The following is a 20,556-nucleotide window of genomic DNA, read 5'->3' as shown; positions in this document are numbered from 1 at the left end:
AGCCACTAAAAACACTCCTGGAATCCCAGGCCTGAGTGCTCCCCACCTGTTGAACAAAGAATGAAAACATGTGAGCATGTGGTTACAAATCCTACTGCATTAACGAAGGCCCACAAAATATTATAAGGGGTAAAAAGCAGCTGAAAAACTGACAAGCAGAAATAAGAGTAATGACAATGAGGTAGCTGGTTTTGGAAATATAAGTGATTGTATATATTATTAAGCATGAATTGAAAAACTTGTGTAAAGCAGATATATATACTGTTCTAACATATGCTGACAATTTATTAAACATGTGTGTACTTTATAATTTTCATTATTTTACATATAAGTGGTCATATTATAACTATTTTATATAACTTTTATATAGTTCATATAACATGTTTTATATAACATATATGTAATGAACACTTGTATAACCTCTAATAACCTCAGTACTTTCACACACCTTGTCTTGTTTAATTCTCATCAAAATCTATGATATATTACCATCACCCCTCTTTCACAGATGAGGAAGCTGATTGGAAACTGAAGTGATTTGTTCATGGTCCATCTTCTGAATCCCAAACATGTGCTTGTTCCATTTTACCACGTGGTTGTGCAAAGCAGTTAGATATTCATTAGAAAAGGCAATGGGATGTGGATTTATGTCCTTTGGCTTGTGAGATGTGATATACAAAATGGCATCACTCATGTTCAGAGCTCTAAAACGGAGTTGGGAAGCCATTCTAAGAAGAACTGACTGCATGTCCTGCAAACTTACCAAAAAAAAAAAAAAGCCCCCACCCCCACCCCCCAAAAAAACCCTGCTTTGAACCCTTGAACTGGGCCAAACTACAACAACCACAGTATCCTGGAAAATATTGATGTTGTCTCATCAATCTCATAAACTCTCAATCTCATCTTCTCATAAACTTTGGTCATCCCTTTTTATTCTTTTTTCTCATCTGACTATTTTCAAATAGTCTATCTTCAAGTTCACCGAATCTTTCTTCGGTTTGATCAACTCTTCTGGTGATACTCTCTATTGCATTTTTCATTTCATTCATTTTATTTTTCTGCTCCAGGATCTATGTTTGATTTTTTTATTATTTCAAACTCTCTTAAATTTTTCTGATAAGTTTCTGAATTGATTCTTTATGTTTTACTGAAGTTTTTTAAGCTTCTTTAAAATAGTTATTTTGAATTCTTTATCTGAGAGATCACACATCTCTATCACTTTAGGTTTAGTCTCTGGTGCCTTATTTTGTCTGTTTACTGAGGTCATATTTCCCTGAATGTTCTTGATGCTTGTGGACATGTGATAATATCTGCACATTGAGGGATTAGGTATTTATTTTAGTCTTCACAGTCTGCTTTTGTCTGTGCCTGTCCTTCCTCAGGGGGCCTTCTCAGGGATTCTAAGCAGACTGACTGATGTGTTCCCTAAGGCTGTGATCACTGCAGCTGTCCCAGCACTAGAGGAAACTCTATGCTCAGGCTTGCCACTTGTCTTACAAGGGCTCGGAAGTTAATGTGGCTTTCTAGATCAAATGGACCTAAGGAAGACCCAAGGAGAGTATTGGGGCTCTGTGGGAGCACTGGTCAGGGAACAAAGTCCAGACAACTGTCCCAGTGGCCCAGATGGGTATGCATCTCAGCAGAGTTCTGCACCAGCGGGATGAGTTCCCAACTTCAGTGAGAGGGGCTATCTCCCCATAATCTTTCAGCTTGGGGAACTCCAGGGTTATCATTACTTTCTACTAGTTCCTTCAGCTCCCGTTCACTTAATTGGCTTAGATTTTCTGAAAGCCCACAAAGCTCACATTTCTTTTTCTCCTAAAAGGGAGAAATGCAATTACCATTGGAAAAAATATTAATACTAGAGAGGGAACCCTTGAGGAACTGACAGAACTCTATATCCCTATATTTTTAGTTCTTGAAAACAAGAAGAAAATATCTCCTAGTGAAAACTTATGGTCCAAATGCACCACTGACATTGGCTGCATTCATTCAGCACCACCAGTTAAAATACAAATAGATGAAACAAGAAAACTTCCAAATATTAAACAATATGTCAGGAAGCCATTCAAGGAATTAAACCAATTATTGAAGATTACCTCAAACAGAGGCTAATCATTCATGCACTAGCCCATGTAATACCCCATTCTACAGGTATAAAAACTTAATAACCAGGGATAGAGATTTGTCCAAGACTTAAGAGCCATCAGTGGCATTGTAATTCCCCATGATCTTGTTGTACAAAGCCCACATACATTACTATCAGCCATGTCACCAGATAGTAAGGTTTTTACTGTAAGTGACCTCTGCAGTGCTTTCTTTAGCATCCTGGTTGATCCAGATAGCCAGTATCTTTTTGCCTTGATGTGGGAAGGACAACAATATATCTGGACAGGAATGCCTCAGGGGTATACTGAAAGTCTCACATACTTCTCCCAAGTCTTAAAAGAAGACATAGCAGACTTGAATTTTTGTTCCTCCACTCTAGAGGCCTCCATAATGGACAGCCTCTACCTATTAAAGAAATTAGTCACCAAGGGCCATACAGTTTCAAAAGAGAAGCTACAACTTTCTCTCCTACAAGTAAAATATTCAGGACATGTAATTTCAGGACAAGGTCTTTCACTTGATCCCCAAAGAATAAAAGCAAATTTTGCTTTTCCTGCCCCCATGACCAAAAACAACCCCATGAGTTCCTGGAATTAGCAGTATAGTAATGAATCCTACATTTCTCTACCATGGCTCAGCCTCTATATTCCCTCCTAAATAGTGACTACCTCAAACATCTACAATGGCCAGAAGAAGCCTTTTGAGAATATTAAGGAGAATTTTCTTGAGCCCTCTGAGTTAGGACATCCTAATGACAACCTCACCTTCTCCTTTTTTGTTCATAAGTAAATGAAAATTTCTTGGTGGTTCTTACCCAAAGGCATGGAGACCATCAGAAACTCCTCAGATATTACAACCAACAATTACACCCTGTGGCAACAGAACTCCCACCCTGTATGCAAGCCATTGTAGTCACTGCAAATTTATTAAAGGCAATGGAAGAGTTGATTATGGGCTCTCCATTGTTTATGTTCCTCACTCTGTTGACACCTTATTCAACTTTCACCATATGCAACATTTCTCTGCTAGCAGACTCACCTCTTACAAGATCCTTTTATCACCCTCTAATGTAACTATTGGTTGCTGCAACTCTTTGAATCCTACCACCTTACTTCCTCTTCCTTCTGACAAGACACCACATGACTGTATAACCCTAACAGATACCTTACTAACCCCCAAGAAAGGACCTACTGGAAACCCCCATTCCAAATGCTGAACTTGTCTGATTTACCAGTGGATCCTACCTTCAAAATAACTCAGGGAAATGTCAAGCTGGCTATGCTATTGTTTCGCTGTCTGAAACCATTGAAAATGGCTGCCTACCCAAGGCCACTTCTGCCCAGTAGGCAGAACCCTTTTCTCTCTTCCAAGCACATATGCTGGCAATTAATAAGACTGCGAATATCTATACTGATAGCCCCTATGCTTTGGGGTTGGCACATGATTTTGTTATGCTTTGGAAACCAAAAGGTTTTCTGACCTCTACTGGCCAAAAGATAAAAAACAGTGACTATGTCCTAGAATTACTTGAAGCTATCCAAAACCCTAAGTCTTTAGCAATAATTAAAATCTCAGGACACTCAAAAACTGTTACTAAAGACGGTAAAGAAAATTACTTGGCTGACACAGCTGCATAAGCTGCAGCTTCTGTGAACCGACTGCCCATATCTCGATACTCCCTTAAACCCTCCAGTGGCCAATTTGATACAACCAAAAACTGCATTCCTGATGCACAACAGATAGTTCCCCAAAATGAAAAAAACAAATGGAAAACTCAAGGATGTTTTCATGACCTAAACCAACCTATGGTATGGGCCCAATGAGAGATCAGTCTTGCCAGATGTCCTCCAAGATCAAATTTTAGATTATATTCATTACTTAACCCATTGGGGAACTGATAAAATGAATCTTTGGGGAAAACAATATTATTAGAAACTCTCCCCAAAGGTTGCTTCTCTAGTTTATCAAAGATGCCAAGTCCATCCCAAATACAGCCCTAGAAAACCTATTCATAGTTCTGTGGAACATTTTTCTTTGCCTTCAGGACCTTTTAAGATATGACAGGTGAATTTTATCTGGCTACCACCATCTCAAGGATTTGAATTTGTGTTGGTTATGATTTGTGTATTTTCCCACTGGGTTTAAGACTTTCCCTGTTGCAGACCAATGGCCTCAGCAATAAGGAAAGTCTTATTAAACAAATAATCCCCACACGAGTCATACCATTAGAACTGCATAGTGACGAAGGCACTCATTTCACCAAACAGATTATATAATCAATATGTAAAATTTGGCCTATTCTACGTTTCCACTGTGCCTACCACCCACAGTCTTCTGGGTTAGTGGAACGTACTAATGGAACAATTAAGACACAATTGGCAAAATTAGTCAAATCTCTCAGTCTGCCTTGGACAAAGGCTCTGCCCTTAATACTGTTTAATCGTTCCTTTTGGAAAACATAGGCTATCTCCATCTGAGATAATTACTGGAAGACCGATGCACTTAAAACAAGGACTTTATGAATCAAACTTAATCAAAGATGACATGTCCCCCTATTGTAAGGACTGATTGAAGTATTATTAAAAAAAATTGATAGAGCTATCTTTCCATAGTGCACTTGTGGGAGACGATGATCAACAACAACATAATCTACATAATGAAGACTTTGTATATTGGAAACAGCACCCACATAAGGATGCCCTACAGCTAAGATTGAAAGCACCTTCTCAGGTACTGTTAACCAATCCTTGCACAGCAAAGCTTAAGGACATTGACCCATAGATACATGGTTTTCATTTAAAAAAGGCTAAATCTCCCATAAGAACATCTCAATCTGATTGTGATCTGAAATTTAAACTGACTGGGAACCACTCTGCTCAATCTTGGAATAAGCAGGCGACATTGGAAGTTGACAGCTGTCCCAAGACTCTGGACCAAGGCATGAATATGATGCCAGAATACTACTCTTTATTACCCTTATATTAATCTTTATCCTAATCATTGAACTACTGTGTCATTGAAGGTCTACAAGGACCACAACACCATTTGCCACCTCAATACTTGTAACCTTGCCAAAAATAATTGACTTTCTAAAGACATATTTAGGACCCAGATTTTGGAATATAAATTAGAATGTACCGTATTGTCAAGGTATTTGGCCTCTTTTTTGATTACTGTCTTTTTAATGTTATTAGTCCTTTTACACCAAGTAAAATTGATTTAGGTCCTACTCTTAATTACTTTTGAACATTGTGTCTCCCTTTTTGGCTCTATTGATAGTTCTCATTACTATAGAAATCATTATTAAATGCCTTGGCCTTTCAGAATTTCTGTATCAACCAGGACAATCTTTGGAAGATATCTCTGAAGACATATAGCATCTTCCCAATTAATTCTTGCCTATAATGAGATCTAATTACCTTCTGCTCTGTTTTTCCCTCATTATTTGCAATATCACACCGTGGAAAAATAATGCCATAGTCCAATATTCACAATCTTTAGCCACCTATGGAAATCTCTCTGAATGTTGGATATGCCATATTTTCCCCACTAACACATATTCTAAAAATCATGATCCCATTGTTTTATCTGTTTCTAACTTATCATTCCCTCACTGCACTGTCACCTACTCTAAAACACCACTGAATGTTGCTTCTCATGTCTTCATCTATTGGCATGAAAGTAACCCCCCATCCCTGCTTCTTTCTAACTTCACCTATACCTAATGGAGATCTCTACGTACCCACATCAACCTTAAACTGTACTAACTCAGGGGAACTATAGCAAAAATGTAATCAGAATCCCAGGATATACATTCCAAGAATCTGCATTATATTGTGAACAAAAACCTGAAAGCTAGTTTAACCCTGTATCTTGGGACTTCCTATCAATCACCTGTGTCACATCAGACTGTCAACCTTCATACAGATCATACTTGAAGCCCTCTCCTCTTTGGAAGGGTTAGGTCCCATTTCTGCCAGCCCCACTACATTAAAAATTTGCCAACTCAACAAAATCTCCAATCTTTGGTCGCTGCATAATTCTGACCCATGGTTTAATCACAGTTTCCCAAGCCTACCTCAGAATCAATCTTGCAAGTTTGCAAATCTCTCAGGTCTTCTTTATGTCCCTCAAGGGTATGTATTTGTCTGTGGACAAGGGGATTCATCTTCGGCCTATATATGTCTTGATAGTTGGCAGTTAGGTGGTACTTGCCTTCTGGGCTATCTTACTTCCCCTCTTGTAGTTCTAAAATCAACAACCACTGAATCCACTCCAAATTCCCACAGAACAAAAAAGCCCCTCTCAATAATTAATCGTTACCCTGATGAAGATTCCTCTGAATATGACGATAACACTTGTGGGTTCTCACAAGACTGTGAATGAACTTCCTGGTGGCATTAAACTCAATGAAGGCGCATGCCTGGGGAGAATTTTTGGATCCTTTTAAGGTATAGAAACTGCCACAAAAGAATACATGATCTGAAACTTCTCCCATACTGTGAGCTGCATTGCCCAGGACACTGCTAGAGCTGTTAGAGCCCAACAGAAATCCTTAGATCCTCTTGCCCATGTGGTTCTCATTAGGCACAGTGCTTTAGACTATTTACTGGCTACTCAAGGAGAAAAGTCTCTGCACTTTTGAATTCCTCTTGTCACACGTGGATAAACACTTCCCATCAGGTTGAATTAGAAACTTCTAAAATACTCAAATTAGCCAAATATTTAAAAGGAATACTTTCAGAGGGACTTTCCTCATGGCTTAACCCAAAATTTTCTGATCTTTTTAGTTAGCTTCCTAACAGTGTTGGGAACATCATCAGGACTAAAATACAATTATTGCTAATTATTATCTCTCTGCCAATTCTTATTTTCATTCTTTTTACCATGTGTTTGGTTTATATTTCTCATTGCTGTCAAACTACCCAAGATGTTAAGATCAGTATGTCACATGATTAATCAAATGTATGCCTCTTCTGATGTATAGCTAATTGCCATAGATTAATGCAGGCTTCTTTATAAAAATCATTCCCTTGTTACTCAAATCTGGCCAATCTCTGAAGCCTTGGATGCACATTGACTTTCAACAACCCCCTCCATGGGACAGGACATGACACTCTAGAAACAAGTGTTTCTAACTCTGAGAGAAACAGATAACAAATCTGTGGCTGACCCACTGATAATTAATTAATGATGCTTCCTCACATCAGATCCTGATTAAAAGGGGGAAATGTGAAATGTGATGTAAAAAGTGGCATCACCCAGGTTCAGAGCTCTAAAATGGAGTTGGGAAGCCATTCTGAAAAGGATTGCCTGCATATCCTGCAAACTTGCAAAAAAAAAAAAAAAAACCCAACTCAAAAAAACAGGAACTTGTCTTGAACCTTTGAACTAGGCTAAACAGCAATGACCACAACATTCTGAAAAACAGCTAAATTTCACCAGCACTGCATCTCCTGAACAACGACCAACGAACGAACTATGGACTCATCATGTACCAGCCAGCTTCCTCCACTAATGACAATTCTTTGAAACTGACTTGTGTGATCACCCTTAGAGTCCTTTTTATTCCTCTTAAAACCCCCCCTCTTCGGAACACATTTTGGCTTCTAGCTAAGTCTGTGTATTCCAGTTTCAATTCCTAAGACCTGAGTAAATGCCTTGTCTTATTGCATTGCAGCTTGATCTTTTGCCTCTTCTTACTTGACAGGCTACACAAAAAAGATATGAGTAAAAAAGAGGAGAAGATGGCGGAATGGTGGTGACCTCCTGGATTCGTGCTCCCGGAGTGGAAGGCATGGGTCTCGGACTGCCACAACGCTAGAGGTTCACTCCCCCACAAGAACGGCGGTGTGAATCCACGGAGAATCAGCGTGGGACAGAGAGAGAACGAGAAAGGCCTGAGGTGAACGGGAAATATATCGCAAAAATCTGGAGAGTGCAGGACGGTCAATAGAGAAGGGAGCGCAGGACGGCTGTACCCACCTCACCAGAGAGTGGGGTGGGTTCAGCCCCACAGTAAATCATCTTGTTCCCCCTCTGACCTCAACACCCACTCAATTGGGGATCTGCCTGAAGTCGGTGCAGAATCGCCCCGGGAGATGTGGGGCTCTGCAGAGATGAGACATTGGCTGGAGGCATTTTGGACCCTGGAGCGCTGTGCACGGCTGAGGCGCCTAGCAACTGTCTCCTATACACGGGCGGCGGGGCTGCTTCGGTCTGGCTCCAGCAGACCCGATCTGTCTCGTTTAGGCGGGCGGCTGGATTCTCCTGGTCCCTGAGCATTCAACCCCAGTGACAGTGCTGCAGATGGGTGGCCGCCATTGTCGGGTTTCACAGCCTAAACCCTGCGGAGCGATTGGGTACCGGGCTGCTCCCTTCCCTAGTCCAGGGACCCGACTAGGAGCTAAGCCTTTGTGTGAACACTGAGTGGTTCCCCAGTCACGAGAGAGTGGAGCGTGGACCTTGCAGACATTGGGGCGGGGCGGACCATTGCCCGCGGGAACTGCAGCAGCTGGGGTGCTGGGCGAACGAGGGCGCCGCTCCCCTCCCCCTATCCACTGTCTTTCTCACAGAGAGAGGCGGAAACCACCTCGGGAGAGGAAGAGGAACAGCCACCCCCCCCCCCAGCGGAGATAGCAAAATCCTGAACAACACGCGAAGGGCTCCCCCTAGCGACAGAGGAGGCAGCTTACCTGGCGCTCACGGCGTGCCCCTATCCGGACTAAAGCTGAAAGAAGGGATCTTAAGGATTCATCCAGATGGGAAGGGCTCAGCGAAAGAACTCTGGAAGTATAAAGAATCAAGATGAAACCTTGCCCTCAAAGAGGATTACTAGTTCGCCACCAATTAACACAAACCAGATTCCAAATAGCAACATGTCACAGGAAGAACTTCAAACATGGATCATAAACACGCTGAACATTATGCAAGAAAAAATGGATTATCAACACAAAGAAACCACAAAAAAGATCCAGGACTTGGAAGAAAAATTCACCAAAGAAATCGAAATACTGAAGAAAAATCAAACTGAACTCCTGGAAATGAAGAATTTATTCAAGGAGCTACAAAACACAGTGGAAAGTCTCAAGAGCAGGGTAGATCAAACAGAAGAAAGAATCTCAGAGATCGAAGATAACACTTTCCAATTAAATAAGACAGTCACAGAGTTAGAGCAAAGAAACATGAGAAAAAACCAGAGTCTACAAGAAATGTGGGATTATGTGAAGAAGCCTAACATGAGAGTTATTGGCATTCCTGAGGGTGAAGAAGACAATACGCAAGGGTTGAATAAACTATTTGAAGACATAATTGATGAAAATTTCCCAGGCCTTGCCAAATCTCTAGATATACAGGTTCAAGAAGCTCAAAGAACCCCTGGGAGATTCATACCAAATAGGAAGACACCACGTCATGTAGTCATCAGACTGACCAAAATTTCCACTAAAGAGGCCCTTCTTCGAGCTGTAAGGAGAAAGAAACAAGTAACATACAAAGGAAAGTCCATCCGAATCACGCCAGATTTCTCAACTGAAACCTTACAAGCAAGAAGAGATTGGGGCCCCATTCTCAGTCTTCTGAAACAGAATAATGCCCAGCCTAGAATCCTGTACCCAGCTAAGCTCAGTTTTATATATGAAGGTGAAATTAAGACATTCTCAGATAAACAAAAACTCAGGGAATTCACCAAGACAAGACCAGCTCTCCAAGAAGTACTCAAAACAGAGTTACACATGGTCCAGCACAAGAAGGACCCTCGAATGTAACACTAATCAAGAGATAAATATAAAAACCCAGTTATCATAATGGCTCAAGAGAGAAAACAGATCAATGAAATTCAACCCAACTTGAGGAAAATCAATCTGTCTCACTTATCAGTTCTCTCATTAAATGTGAATGGATTGAATTCCCCACTCAAGAGACATAGACTGGCCCAATGGATTAAAAAAATATAAGCCAAGTATCTGCTGTCTTCAGGAAACTCATCTAACCTGCAAGGATGCATTTAGACTGAAAATAAAAGGGTGCAAATCAATATTCCAAGCAAATGGAACCCAAAAGAAAGCTGGCGTGGCGGTTCTAATCTCTGATAACGTAGTTTTTAAATCAACATAAGTAAAGAAAGACAAAGATGGTTACTATATAGTGGTGAAGGGTACAATTCAACAAGAAGACATAACTATACTTAATTTATATGCACCCAACCGAGGTGCACCCAGATTCATAAAGCAAACCCTACTTGATCTGAACCAAATGATAGATAACAACACTTTAGTAGCCGGAGATTTTAACACACCGCTGACAGTTCAGGACAGATCCTCCAAACAAAAAATAAACAAAGAAATAGTGGACTTAAATACAACGCTAGATCTAATGGGCCTGACTGACATCTACAGGACATTCTACCCAAAAACCACTGAATATACTTTCTTCTCATCAGCTCATGGGACATTCTCCAAGATTGACCATATCTTAGGACATAAAGCATGTCTTAAAAAATTTAAAAATATAGAAATTATACCATGCATCTTCTCAGATCACAGTGGAATAAAAGTAACAATGAACCCTAACAGAAATCCTCACTTCTACTCAAAGTCATGGAAGCTAAATAACCTTCTCCTGAACAATCATTTTATAAATGAAGAAATCAAGTCAGAAATCAAAAGATTCTTTGAATTAAATGACAAAGGAGATACAACGTATCAAAATCTGTGGGACACAGCTAAAGCAGTCCTGAGAGGAAAATTTATTTCCATAAATGCCTATACCAAAAAGACAGAAAACTTACAAATAGACAATCTAATGAATAGACTCAAAGAGCTGGAGAAGGAAGAACAGACTGATCCCAAACCCAGCAGAAGGAGAGAAATTATTAAGATTAAATCAGAACTAAATGAAAAGGACAACAATCAAACCATAAGGGAGATTAATAAAACCAAAAGTTGGTTCTTTGAAAAAATAAACAAAATTGACACACATCTGGCTAGACTAACCAAGAGCAGAAAAGAAAAATCTCTTATAACCTCCATCAGGAACATGAAAGGAGTAATCACGACTGATGCCACAGAGACACATGATATATATGAATTCTACAAAAATCTTTATGCACACAAATTAGAAAACCTGGAGGAAATGGACAAATTCTTAGAAACACACAGCCTTCCCAGGCTTAACCAGGAAGAAATAGAATTCCTAAAAAGACTGATATCTAGATCTGAAATCGAAACAGCAATAAAAAACCTTCCCAAAAAGAAAAGCCCTGGACCAGATGGGTTCACACCTGAATTTTACCATACCTACAAAGAAGAACTGGTGCCCATCCTACATAAACTATTCTCCAATATAGAGAAGGATGGGCTTCTCCCCAACACTTTTTACCAAGCCAACATAATCCTGATACCAAAACCAGGAAAGGATGCAACTAAAACAGAGAACTATAGACCAATTTCTCTTATGAATATAGATGCAAAAATTCTCAATAAAATTCTAGCAAATCGAATCCAAGTGCTTATCAAAAAAATAATCCATCATGACCAAGTGGGCTTCATCCCAGAGATGCAGGGATGGTTTAACATATGCAAATCTATAAATGTAATTCATCACATAAATAGAAGCAAAAATAAAGATCATATGATCCTCTCAATAGATGCAGAAAAAGCATTCGACAAAATTCAACACCCTTTTATGATAAGAACACTTAAAAAATTAGGCATAGACGGGGCCTATCTAAAAATGATACAAGCCATATATGACAAACCCACAGCCAACATCATACTGAATGAGGAAAAACTGAAAGCATTCCCACTTCGAACTGGAACCAGACAAGGCTGCCCACTGTCCCCATTACTTTTCAACATAGTATTGGAAGTCCTTGCAAGAGCTATCAGGCAAGAGAGCAGAATCAAGGGAGTCCAAATAGGGACAGAAGAGATCAAACTCTCACTCTTTGCTGATGATACAATGTTATATCTAGAAAACCCCAAGGTTTCAACCAAGAGACTCCTGGAATTGATCAATGAATTCAGCAAAGTCTCAGGATACAAAATCAATACACACAAATCAGAGGCATTCATATATGCCAATAACAGTCAAACGGAGAACCAAATTAAGGACTCAATACCCTTCAAAATAGCAACAAAGAAAATAAAATACCTAGGAATATATTTAACTAAGGAGGTAAAGGACCTCTATAGGGAGAACTATGAAACACTGAGGAAGGAAATCGCAGAACATGTAAATAGGTGGAAAACCATACCATGCTCATGGATCGGTAGAATCAACATTGTTAAAATGTCTATACTGCCCAAAGTTATCTACAGATTCAATGCAATCCCTATTAAATTACCAACATCTTTTTTTACAGACATAGAAAAAATAATTTTACGCTTTGTATGGAACCAGAGAAGACCCCATTTAGCAAAAGCAATCTTAAACAACAAAAACAAAATGGGAGGTATTAATTTGCCAGACTCCAAACTTTACTACAAGGCTGTGGTTCTTAAAACAGCCTGGTACTGGCACAAGTGCAGGGACACAGACCAGTGGAACAGAACAGAAAATCCAAATATAAAACCATCCTCATATAGCCATCTAATCTTTGACAAAGCAGACAAAAACATACTCTGGGGAAAAGATTCCTTATTTAATAAATGGTGCTGGGAAAACTGGATAGCCACATGTAGAAGACTAAAACAGGACACACAGCTCTCACCCCTCACAAAAATCAAATCACGGTGGTTAACAGACTTAAACCTTAGGAGTGAAACTATTAGAATTCTACAAGAAAACGTAGGAAAGATTCTTACAGACATTGGCCTAGGCAAAGAATTTATGAGGAAGACCCCTAAGGCAATCACAGCAGCAACAAAAATAAATAAATGGGACCTGATCAAATTAAAAAGCTTCTGCACAGCCAAAGAAACAGTCACGAGAGTAAACAGACAACCTACAGAATGGGAAAAAATTTTCGCATACTACACATCAGATAAAGGACTGATAACAAGAATCTATTTAGAACTCAGGAAAATCAGTAAGAAAAAATCGAACAACCCTATCAAAAAGTGGGCAAAGGACATGAATAGAAATTTTTCAAAAGAAGATATAAAAATGGCTAACAAACATATGAAAAAGTGTTCAACATCTCTAATCACTGGGGAAATGCAAATCAAAACCACAATGAGATATCACTTAACTCCAGTGAGAATGGCCTTTATCAAAAAGTCCCAAAACTATACATGTTGGCGGGGGTGTGGAGAGATAGGTACACTCATACACTGCTGGTGGGACTGTAAACTAGTGCAGCCCCTGTGGAAAGCAATGTGGAGATACCTTAAACAGATTCAAGTAGACCTACCATTCGATCCAGCAATCCCATTACTGGGCATCTACCCAGAAGAACAAAAGTCATTCTATAAAAAAGACACCTGCACACGAATGTTTATAGCAGCACAATTCACAATTGCAAAGATGTGGAAACAACCCAAATGCCCATCGATTCATGAATGGATTAGCAAAATGTGGTATATGTCTACCATGGAATATTACTCAGCTATTAGAAATAATGGTGATATGGCATCTCTTTGGTTCTCCTGGAGAGAGCTGGAACCCATTCTATTAAGTGAAGTATCCCAAGAATGGAAAAATGAGCACCACATGTACTCACCAGCAAACTGGTTTCCCTGAGTGCACATTTGGGATTAACACCAATTGGGTATCGGACAGAGGTCGGGGCTGGGTGGAAGGGATGGGTGTATACCTACTTGATGAGTGTGATGCGCACTGCCTGGGGAATGGACATGCTTGAAGTTCTGACTGGGGGGGGGATGGGGTGGGGGGAGGGAAGGAGTGCACACCTACATGATGAGTGTGATGTGCACTGTCTAGGGAATGGACACAATTGAAGCTCAGACTTGGGGGGATGGGGAGGCATGGGCCATGTATATAGCCTGATCTTTTGTACCCCCTTAATGAGCTGAAAAACAAACAAAAATAAATAAATAAATAAATAAAAAGATATGAGTGACTAAGTGAGAAATAGCTCTGTTTCCTGGGTTGACGATCCCTTTCTTTCTTTGGATCATCTTTCCACCATTTAAATATCCCACAGAGGTGATAAGGCAAACGTGTGTGTATCAGTGGATGTTTATATGCAATTTTCTGCCCTAAATTAACTTGATCTCTTGTCATTAACTTTAATCCTGAGCTCAGCCCAATAATGAAGGAGAAATTTAATCAATTTCCATTTTGAAATATAGTTAGAATTTACATGCAGTTATTATAAAACTTTATTTTTGTCCTGTGATCATAGTTTACATTTAGCACAAGTATTTGATATTACTAGACTATAAACAATTTATATTTATTTGTGATTTTTGTCAGAAGTGGTAATAGTGACTGCATACTGGAAAGTGTGTGTTTGTAAAGCAGTCTATAAAAGATTTATAGGAGCTGGAAGATTAGGACAAAAGTGAAAAAGAGAATAACATTCTTGAAAGGACCATAACCAAGAACCTTTTCCTTCTTCCATAATATGTTTCTGTAGAGATTACAGCATTTTCAAGGTCAATTCTGAGTTAGACGGGAATAGAAAGTAGAGAATAATTCACAGACCTCTCCTGTATCATGCTCCTACCCTCGAAAAAATAACTTATGAAACACATGCAATAGCCATTTGGACATTGGACACTAACTGATGTAATTTCACTATGGTTCTATAATAGATATCTAAAATGGGTTTTACTAAATAACCGAAATCTGTTGTGAATCCTTTTTGAAGCTGGGAGAATTTATTTTTAAATCACCTCTAAGTTTCACCCACAAAAAGCAACCATGCCTTACAACAAAAATATTTCATTGTTTATAGAAGACAGTAAGTTTTACAAGATAGTACATTTTATACAAACTTACACCAATAAATGTCTTTTGATATGTAGAAAGTTGACCTAGTGATTTAAACAGAAAAGTAGATTAGATTCCCTAAATCAAGTTTTGATTCTATCACTGACTCACTGTGCATGCTTAAGCAAGTTATTTAATCTCTTAGTATCTTAGTTTCTGCACCTATAAAATCAGGGTAATAATATTTGCTATTAGATAATGTCAGCAAAGCACTCGAAGAACCTCAGATGAAAGGCACCAGAAATATTTTGCTGTCTGAAGCACAACCTCATGCTGAGAAATGGATCTTACCAGGCTTGCTGATCATCCCAGAACATTACTTCTAAATTTTTCTTGTTCAACTTGCTTTTCTATTTTATTCATTTCTGTTTACAGTATATTCCTTATGTATTTTAACTTTATTGTGCTGTTTATGTTGTTTTAAGGAGAATTGATGCTTCAAAGAAACCATGAAACGAGGCTTTAATTTTTTTGGTGTTGTTTAAACTCTTATGTTTAAGATTTGAAACAAATAAAAATAAGCACTGAAACAAACAAATTTCTAATTATGGGATATGGCTATAGCTATGAGAATTATATTAGCTTACCCACTCGTTCCCCTTGTTTACTTAATTTCCTATTAAAAGGTAATTTTAGCATGCATATATATATATATTTACATCACTCCTTGTATACTTACGTCAGATGTTGAGAATGCTGTCAGTTTTGATGTTTGTGTCCCTTTTGTAGAAGGATGAGATAACAGATGACATAAGGGCAAAGGATTAGTTGCTTAGAACTAAATCAGAGCTTAACCTATAGTTCAACCAGCTAATACGTGTTGATCTGCTCAGGCAAACTGCAAAGGTGAAAGGGCCACCTTGGGAATAACTAGATGATTAAAAAAACAGAGCTTTTGATTGATTCAGTAACAAAACTTAGAGGTAAAGTCAGAGATAGGAAGTTGGCTGCATTTTGTGAAAGCAAAAGTCCTTCGTATCCTCTGTCTGCTAGCTTGCTTATCAAAAGCTGATACAAAGACTTCAGAGGAGCAAACCTTTGGTCTTTGGAACCTACCGGTTCACAAGAGAAAACCCAATTCTTTGTAACTGTTTCCAAAGAAAAAGATTTCACTGGAATCTGCTCACTGAGATGTTATACTTCAAGCAGCAAGTATTACTCTACTCAACACAGCTTGAGACACCTGTGGAACGTTGGACAGATCATGGACTACAAGCAATAAAGACTCTTTCAGAGGAGACATCAAGCAAAATATTCTGGGCTTTACATTATTTTCAGCTATTATAACCTTTGCCAATTCTATAGAATCAGCATTGGCAGGGACTTTAAATATCATCTAGTTCAACTTACATTCAAATTAGGAAATCAGAACCATAGTAGGCCTTTGTTATTAGAAAGGTATTTTTCCTAATAGAGCTCCAAACATTATTGCCAGGTTTTATAGAGAAGTGTAAATTTTATTGGGTAATCCAGTGATCCTATGCATCAGGGACTATGTCTCCTCAATTTATATCCATTATATGTTTGTGGTTTATAAGATATGATTTCATATCATTTTTGCTCCTTAAGAAATGGATATGAGGCCAGGCATGGTGGCTCATGGCTGTAATCCTAGCACTCTGGGAGGCTGAGGCGGGAGGATTGCTTGAGCTCAGGAGTTTGAGACCAGCCTGAGCAACAGTGAGACCCCGTCTCTACTAAATATAGAAAAAATCATCCAGGCACAGTGGCATGCACTTGTAATCCCAACTACTCAGAAGGCTGAGGCAGAAGGATCACTTGAGCCTGGGAGTTGGAGGTTGCAGTGAGCTATGATGACACCACTGCACTCTAGCAAGGGTGATAGAGTGAGACTCTGTCTAAAAAGAAAAAAGAAAAAAAGAAATGGATATGATGGTATACAATGTACAACGATATTATAGTTAAGAATGCAGATTCAGGAGTCAGACTAAGTTCAAATCCTAGATGCACCAGTTACTAAACAGTATAGCTCTGGGACTTCATTTCCTCATCTGTAACAGAAAGACAGTAATAATACCTACTTCAAAGATTATAAAAATTAAATGAGATACTATATGTATAGTGACTAGCATGGTTCTTTGCACATATTAAATGCTCGATAAACATTGGCGATTATTTACTCCATTTGTAGACTATGCTAGGCTTAGAGTGTGACATAGGCTTGGTTCTCTGAGAAGTGGACTCTGAGACAAAATTTAGTGTGCAGGATGTTTATTAGAGAGTACCTTGGTATCAACACCTGTGGAAAGGAGGGAAAAAAGGAAAATGGGGGAGAAGGAGAAGTCATGCTATGATACAGGAGCCATAGCATCAGCCAACCCCACGGAGGAAATTCTGGAGTGCAAACAGCCCATCAGAGTTGCACTGAGTGAAGCTGAGAAGGCCAAGCCTTTCTAACCCCTCAATCAGTCTTTGGAATGTACCACTCTCCCCCACCCCAGATATGGTCTTGGGCAAGGAGGTTCTCTGTAGCTGAGGCAATGCATGAAGTGGTTGACGGTGAAGGCTGTCCACTGTATGCACTCCCAGCAGCTGGTGACACAAATTCTTCCTTCAAAGAGAATCCGGGTGGCACACTTCTGTGTTCAACACAGGGTAGTCTGTGCAGCACTTGGAAAATATCAACAAATTACAGTTGCTTGAATAAAAGAAAGTGAGGTTCATTAAGGTTGGTAGTAGGACAATGAAGGTCAGTAAGAAGACTAAGCCATGGATATATGAGAGAAAGAGCCATATGTGTGTGATGGCTTTCTTATTCTTTATAGTACTCCAGATTTGGGGGGAGGCTGGATTCTAGTAACTGGAAGGCCCTTTGTTTCAATAAACTTTGTGATGGGTTGGGTTTGTAATATAGGTGGAAGCTGGGAGAAAGCGCAAATAGGATGTATAACAAGGATCACCTAAAAGGGTGGAAGAGCCTGTCACAGTTGACGCCACACAGGAAAAGGGAGAGAACTGGTGGTGGTAAGAATTTTGGTGAACGAAAATGGCTAATATTGTACCCCTTTGATGTGCTCAGCACTTTGTAAGTGCTTTGCATGTATGAACTCACTTAATCCTCACAACAACATTATAATGTGGTTACATTATTTTCCTCATTTTAGAGATGAGAAAACTGAAGCATAGAGATGGTAATTTGCCAATGTCATGTAGTGAGCAAGGTGTGAAGCTGGGACTTGGTCCTAGGCAGTCAGACTCCTAATCATACTGTCTCTCATTACAATGGGGATAAGGATGACTCTGTATTTTGTGGGGTGTGTTATTTGTACCCGTGGTCAATTTTCCCTCTGCATGAAATTGTCAATGCTCTTCATGCAAATGGATTCTTTCTTAGTAATTCAAAGAGGTGTTGAGCTTTGCATCACGGTTGAGAGAGGTCAAAAACAGAGGGTGTGTGGTAAGCAGGGACATTTAAGCACCCCCTGGGTTACATGTAAGGGTTTTGAAAAAGATGAACTGTGAATTAACGCTGCAGTAACCATAGTCACAAAGGCATGATTGTGCACGCAAATATGTGCGAACAGATAGGACTTTGCAATGATTGTCTCATTCTGCTCATTAATTCTTTAGATCCTTGGTGTATGCAACATTGGATTCCAGATGCTGAGCAAGGAAGAAAGAAAAGTGTTTAAAGGAAAGCCACAGATAATATATAGATTGAGTATAACCTCTATAGAACCTAAATAGATTGGGATGGGATGGAATAGATGGAAACTCTGCCCCTTCCCATATGCTTTGCCCTATGCATCTCTTCATCTGGTGTTCATTGGTATCCTTTGGAATATCCTTTATAATAAACCTGTAAATGTAAGTACAGTCATGTGTTGCTTAATGATGGGGATTTGTTCTGAGAAATGCATCATTAGGTGATTTTGTTATTGTGCAAACATCATAGAGCATACACACTAGGCTATATGGTATAGCCTATTGATCCCAGGCTACAAACCTGTACAACATGTTATCATACTAAATACTGTAGGCAATCGTAACATCATGGTAAGTACACTTGACCCTTGAACAACTCAGGGGTTAGAGGTAGGACTCCTAGTGCAATAGAAAAATCTGCATATAACTTTTGACTCTCCCAAAAACTTAACTGCTAATAGCCTAATGTTTGTTACCAGAAACCTTACTGATAACAGAAACAACTGATTAACATATGTTTTGTATATGTATTACATGCTATATTCTTATAATAAAGTAAGCTACAGAAAAGAAAATGCTATTAAAATCATAAGGAAGAGAAAATATATTTACAGTAGTGTACTGTATTGATTGATACTGTAAGTTTACTTTGTTTCTGAGTCATCTGTCTGAAACGGCGGCAACTGTAGTCCCAGACCTCAACCTACAGTCCATATTGAGCAATGCAACTTTTTCTTGTAATGTCATGAGTTTGCTTCTTGGGAGCACTTCCAGCATCACTGGCGGCATTTTGTATGGGTCCTCTGGTGTTATTCATGATTTATGGTATTCAATTAAATATGATGGAAAATACATAAGAACTGAGGGAGATCACTATGTAATGCAAAACAATATGTACCAGGGAGACACGCTGCTCATGTGGAGATGATTGGCATCACATGGCGTTTTAAGCAGATGCAACACTTGAACTCACCCCAATAGCCACAAGAAGGGCTACGAAATTATTACAGTAGTACAGTATGTATTAATACTACAGTTTTATGAGGTTATGACTTAATACTGCATCTTTACATTTGTTTACATTTCTCTCGACTGCAAATGGCAGCCTGTATGATGTAAGTTTTGATACATTTTAACCTTTTATAAAAGGTTTGTGTGTATTTTGTGATAGTGATAAAATAGACTAGTATCTGTGTATATTTTATGCATTCATGACATACCTTTTTCTTTTTTTTTATATTTCTAGTGTATGAATTTAATCTGTTTTCCAAATTGTTGCAAATCTCCAAAAAATTTTCCAATATACTTACAGAAAAAAATCCGTGTATAAGTGGACCCACACAGTTCACACTTGTGTTGTTCAAGGTCAACTGTATTTGTGTATCTAAACATATCTAAACTTACAAAAGGCACAGTAAAAATATATTATAATCTTATGGGACCACAGTTATATATGCGGTCCAACAATGAAGCGTCGTTAGGCAGGGTATGACCGTATAGTGTTTCCCTGAGTTCGGTGAGCTGCTCTAGCAAATTAATCAAACCCGAGGAAGAGTCATGGGAACCCCGATTTATAACCAGTTGATCAGAAATACAGGTAAAATGACCTGGGGCTTGCGACTGGCATCAGAAGTGTGTGTGGTGGCAGCAGACCTGTGGGACTGAACTCTCAACCTGTGGGACCTGATGCTATCTCTGGGTGTCAGAATTGAATTGGAGGACACCCAGCTGGTGTCTGCTGCAGAATTGCTTGCTTGCTTGATGTGTGGGGAAAAACGTCCATAGATCTGGTGTGAGAAGGGTGTTGTGAGAGTACAGTAGGAGACACTGAGTTTGTTTCTTTCTATATTTAGAATGGGGTTCTAGAGAACATCTCAGTGGGTA

The sequence above is a fragment of the Eulemur rufifrons genome, chromosome 8 (genome assembly GCF_041146395.1).
Source record: "Eulemur rufifrons isolate Redbay chromosome 8, OSU_ERuf_1, whole genome shotgun sequence".
NCBI classification, from domain to species: domain Eukaryota; kingdom Metazoa; phylum Chordata; class Mammalia; order Primates; family Lemuridae; genus Eulemur; species Eulemur rufifrons.
Note: the sequence above shows the minus strand (reverse complement) of the source record.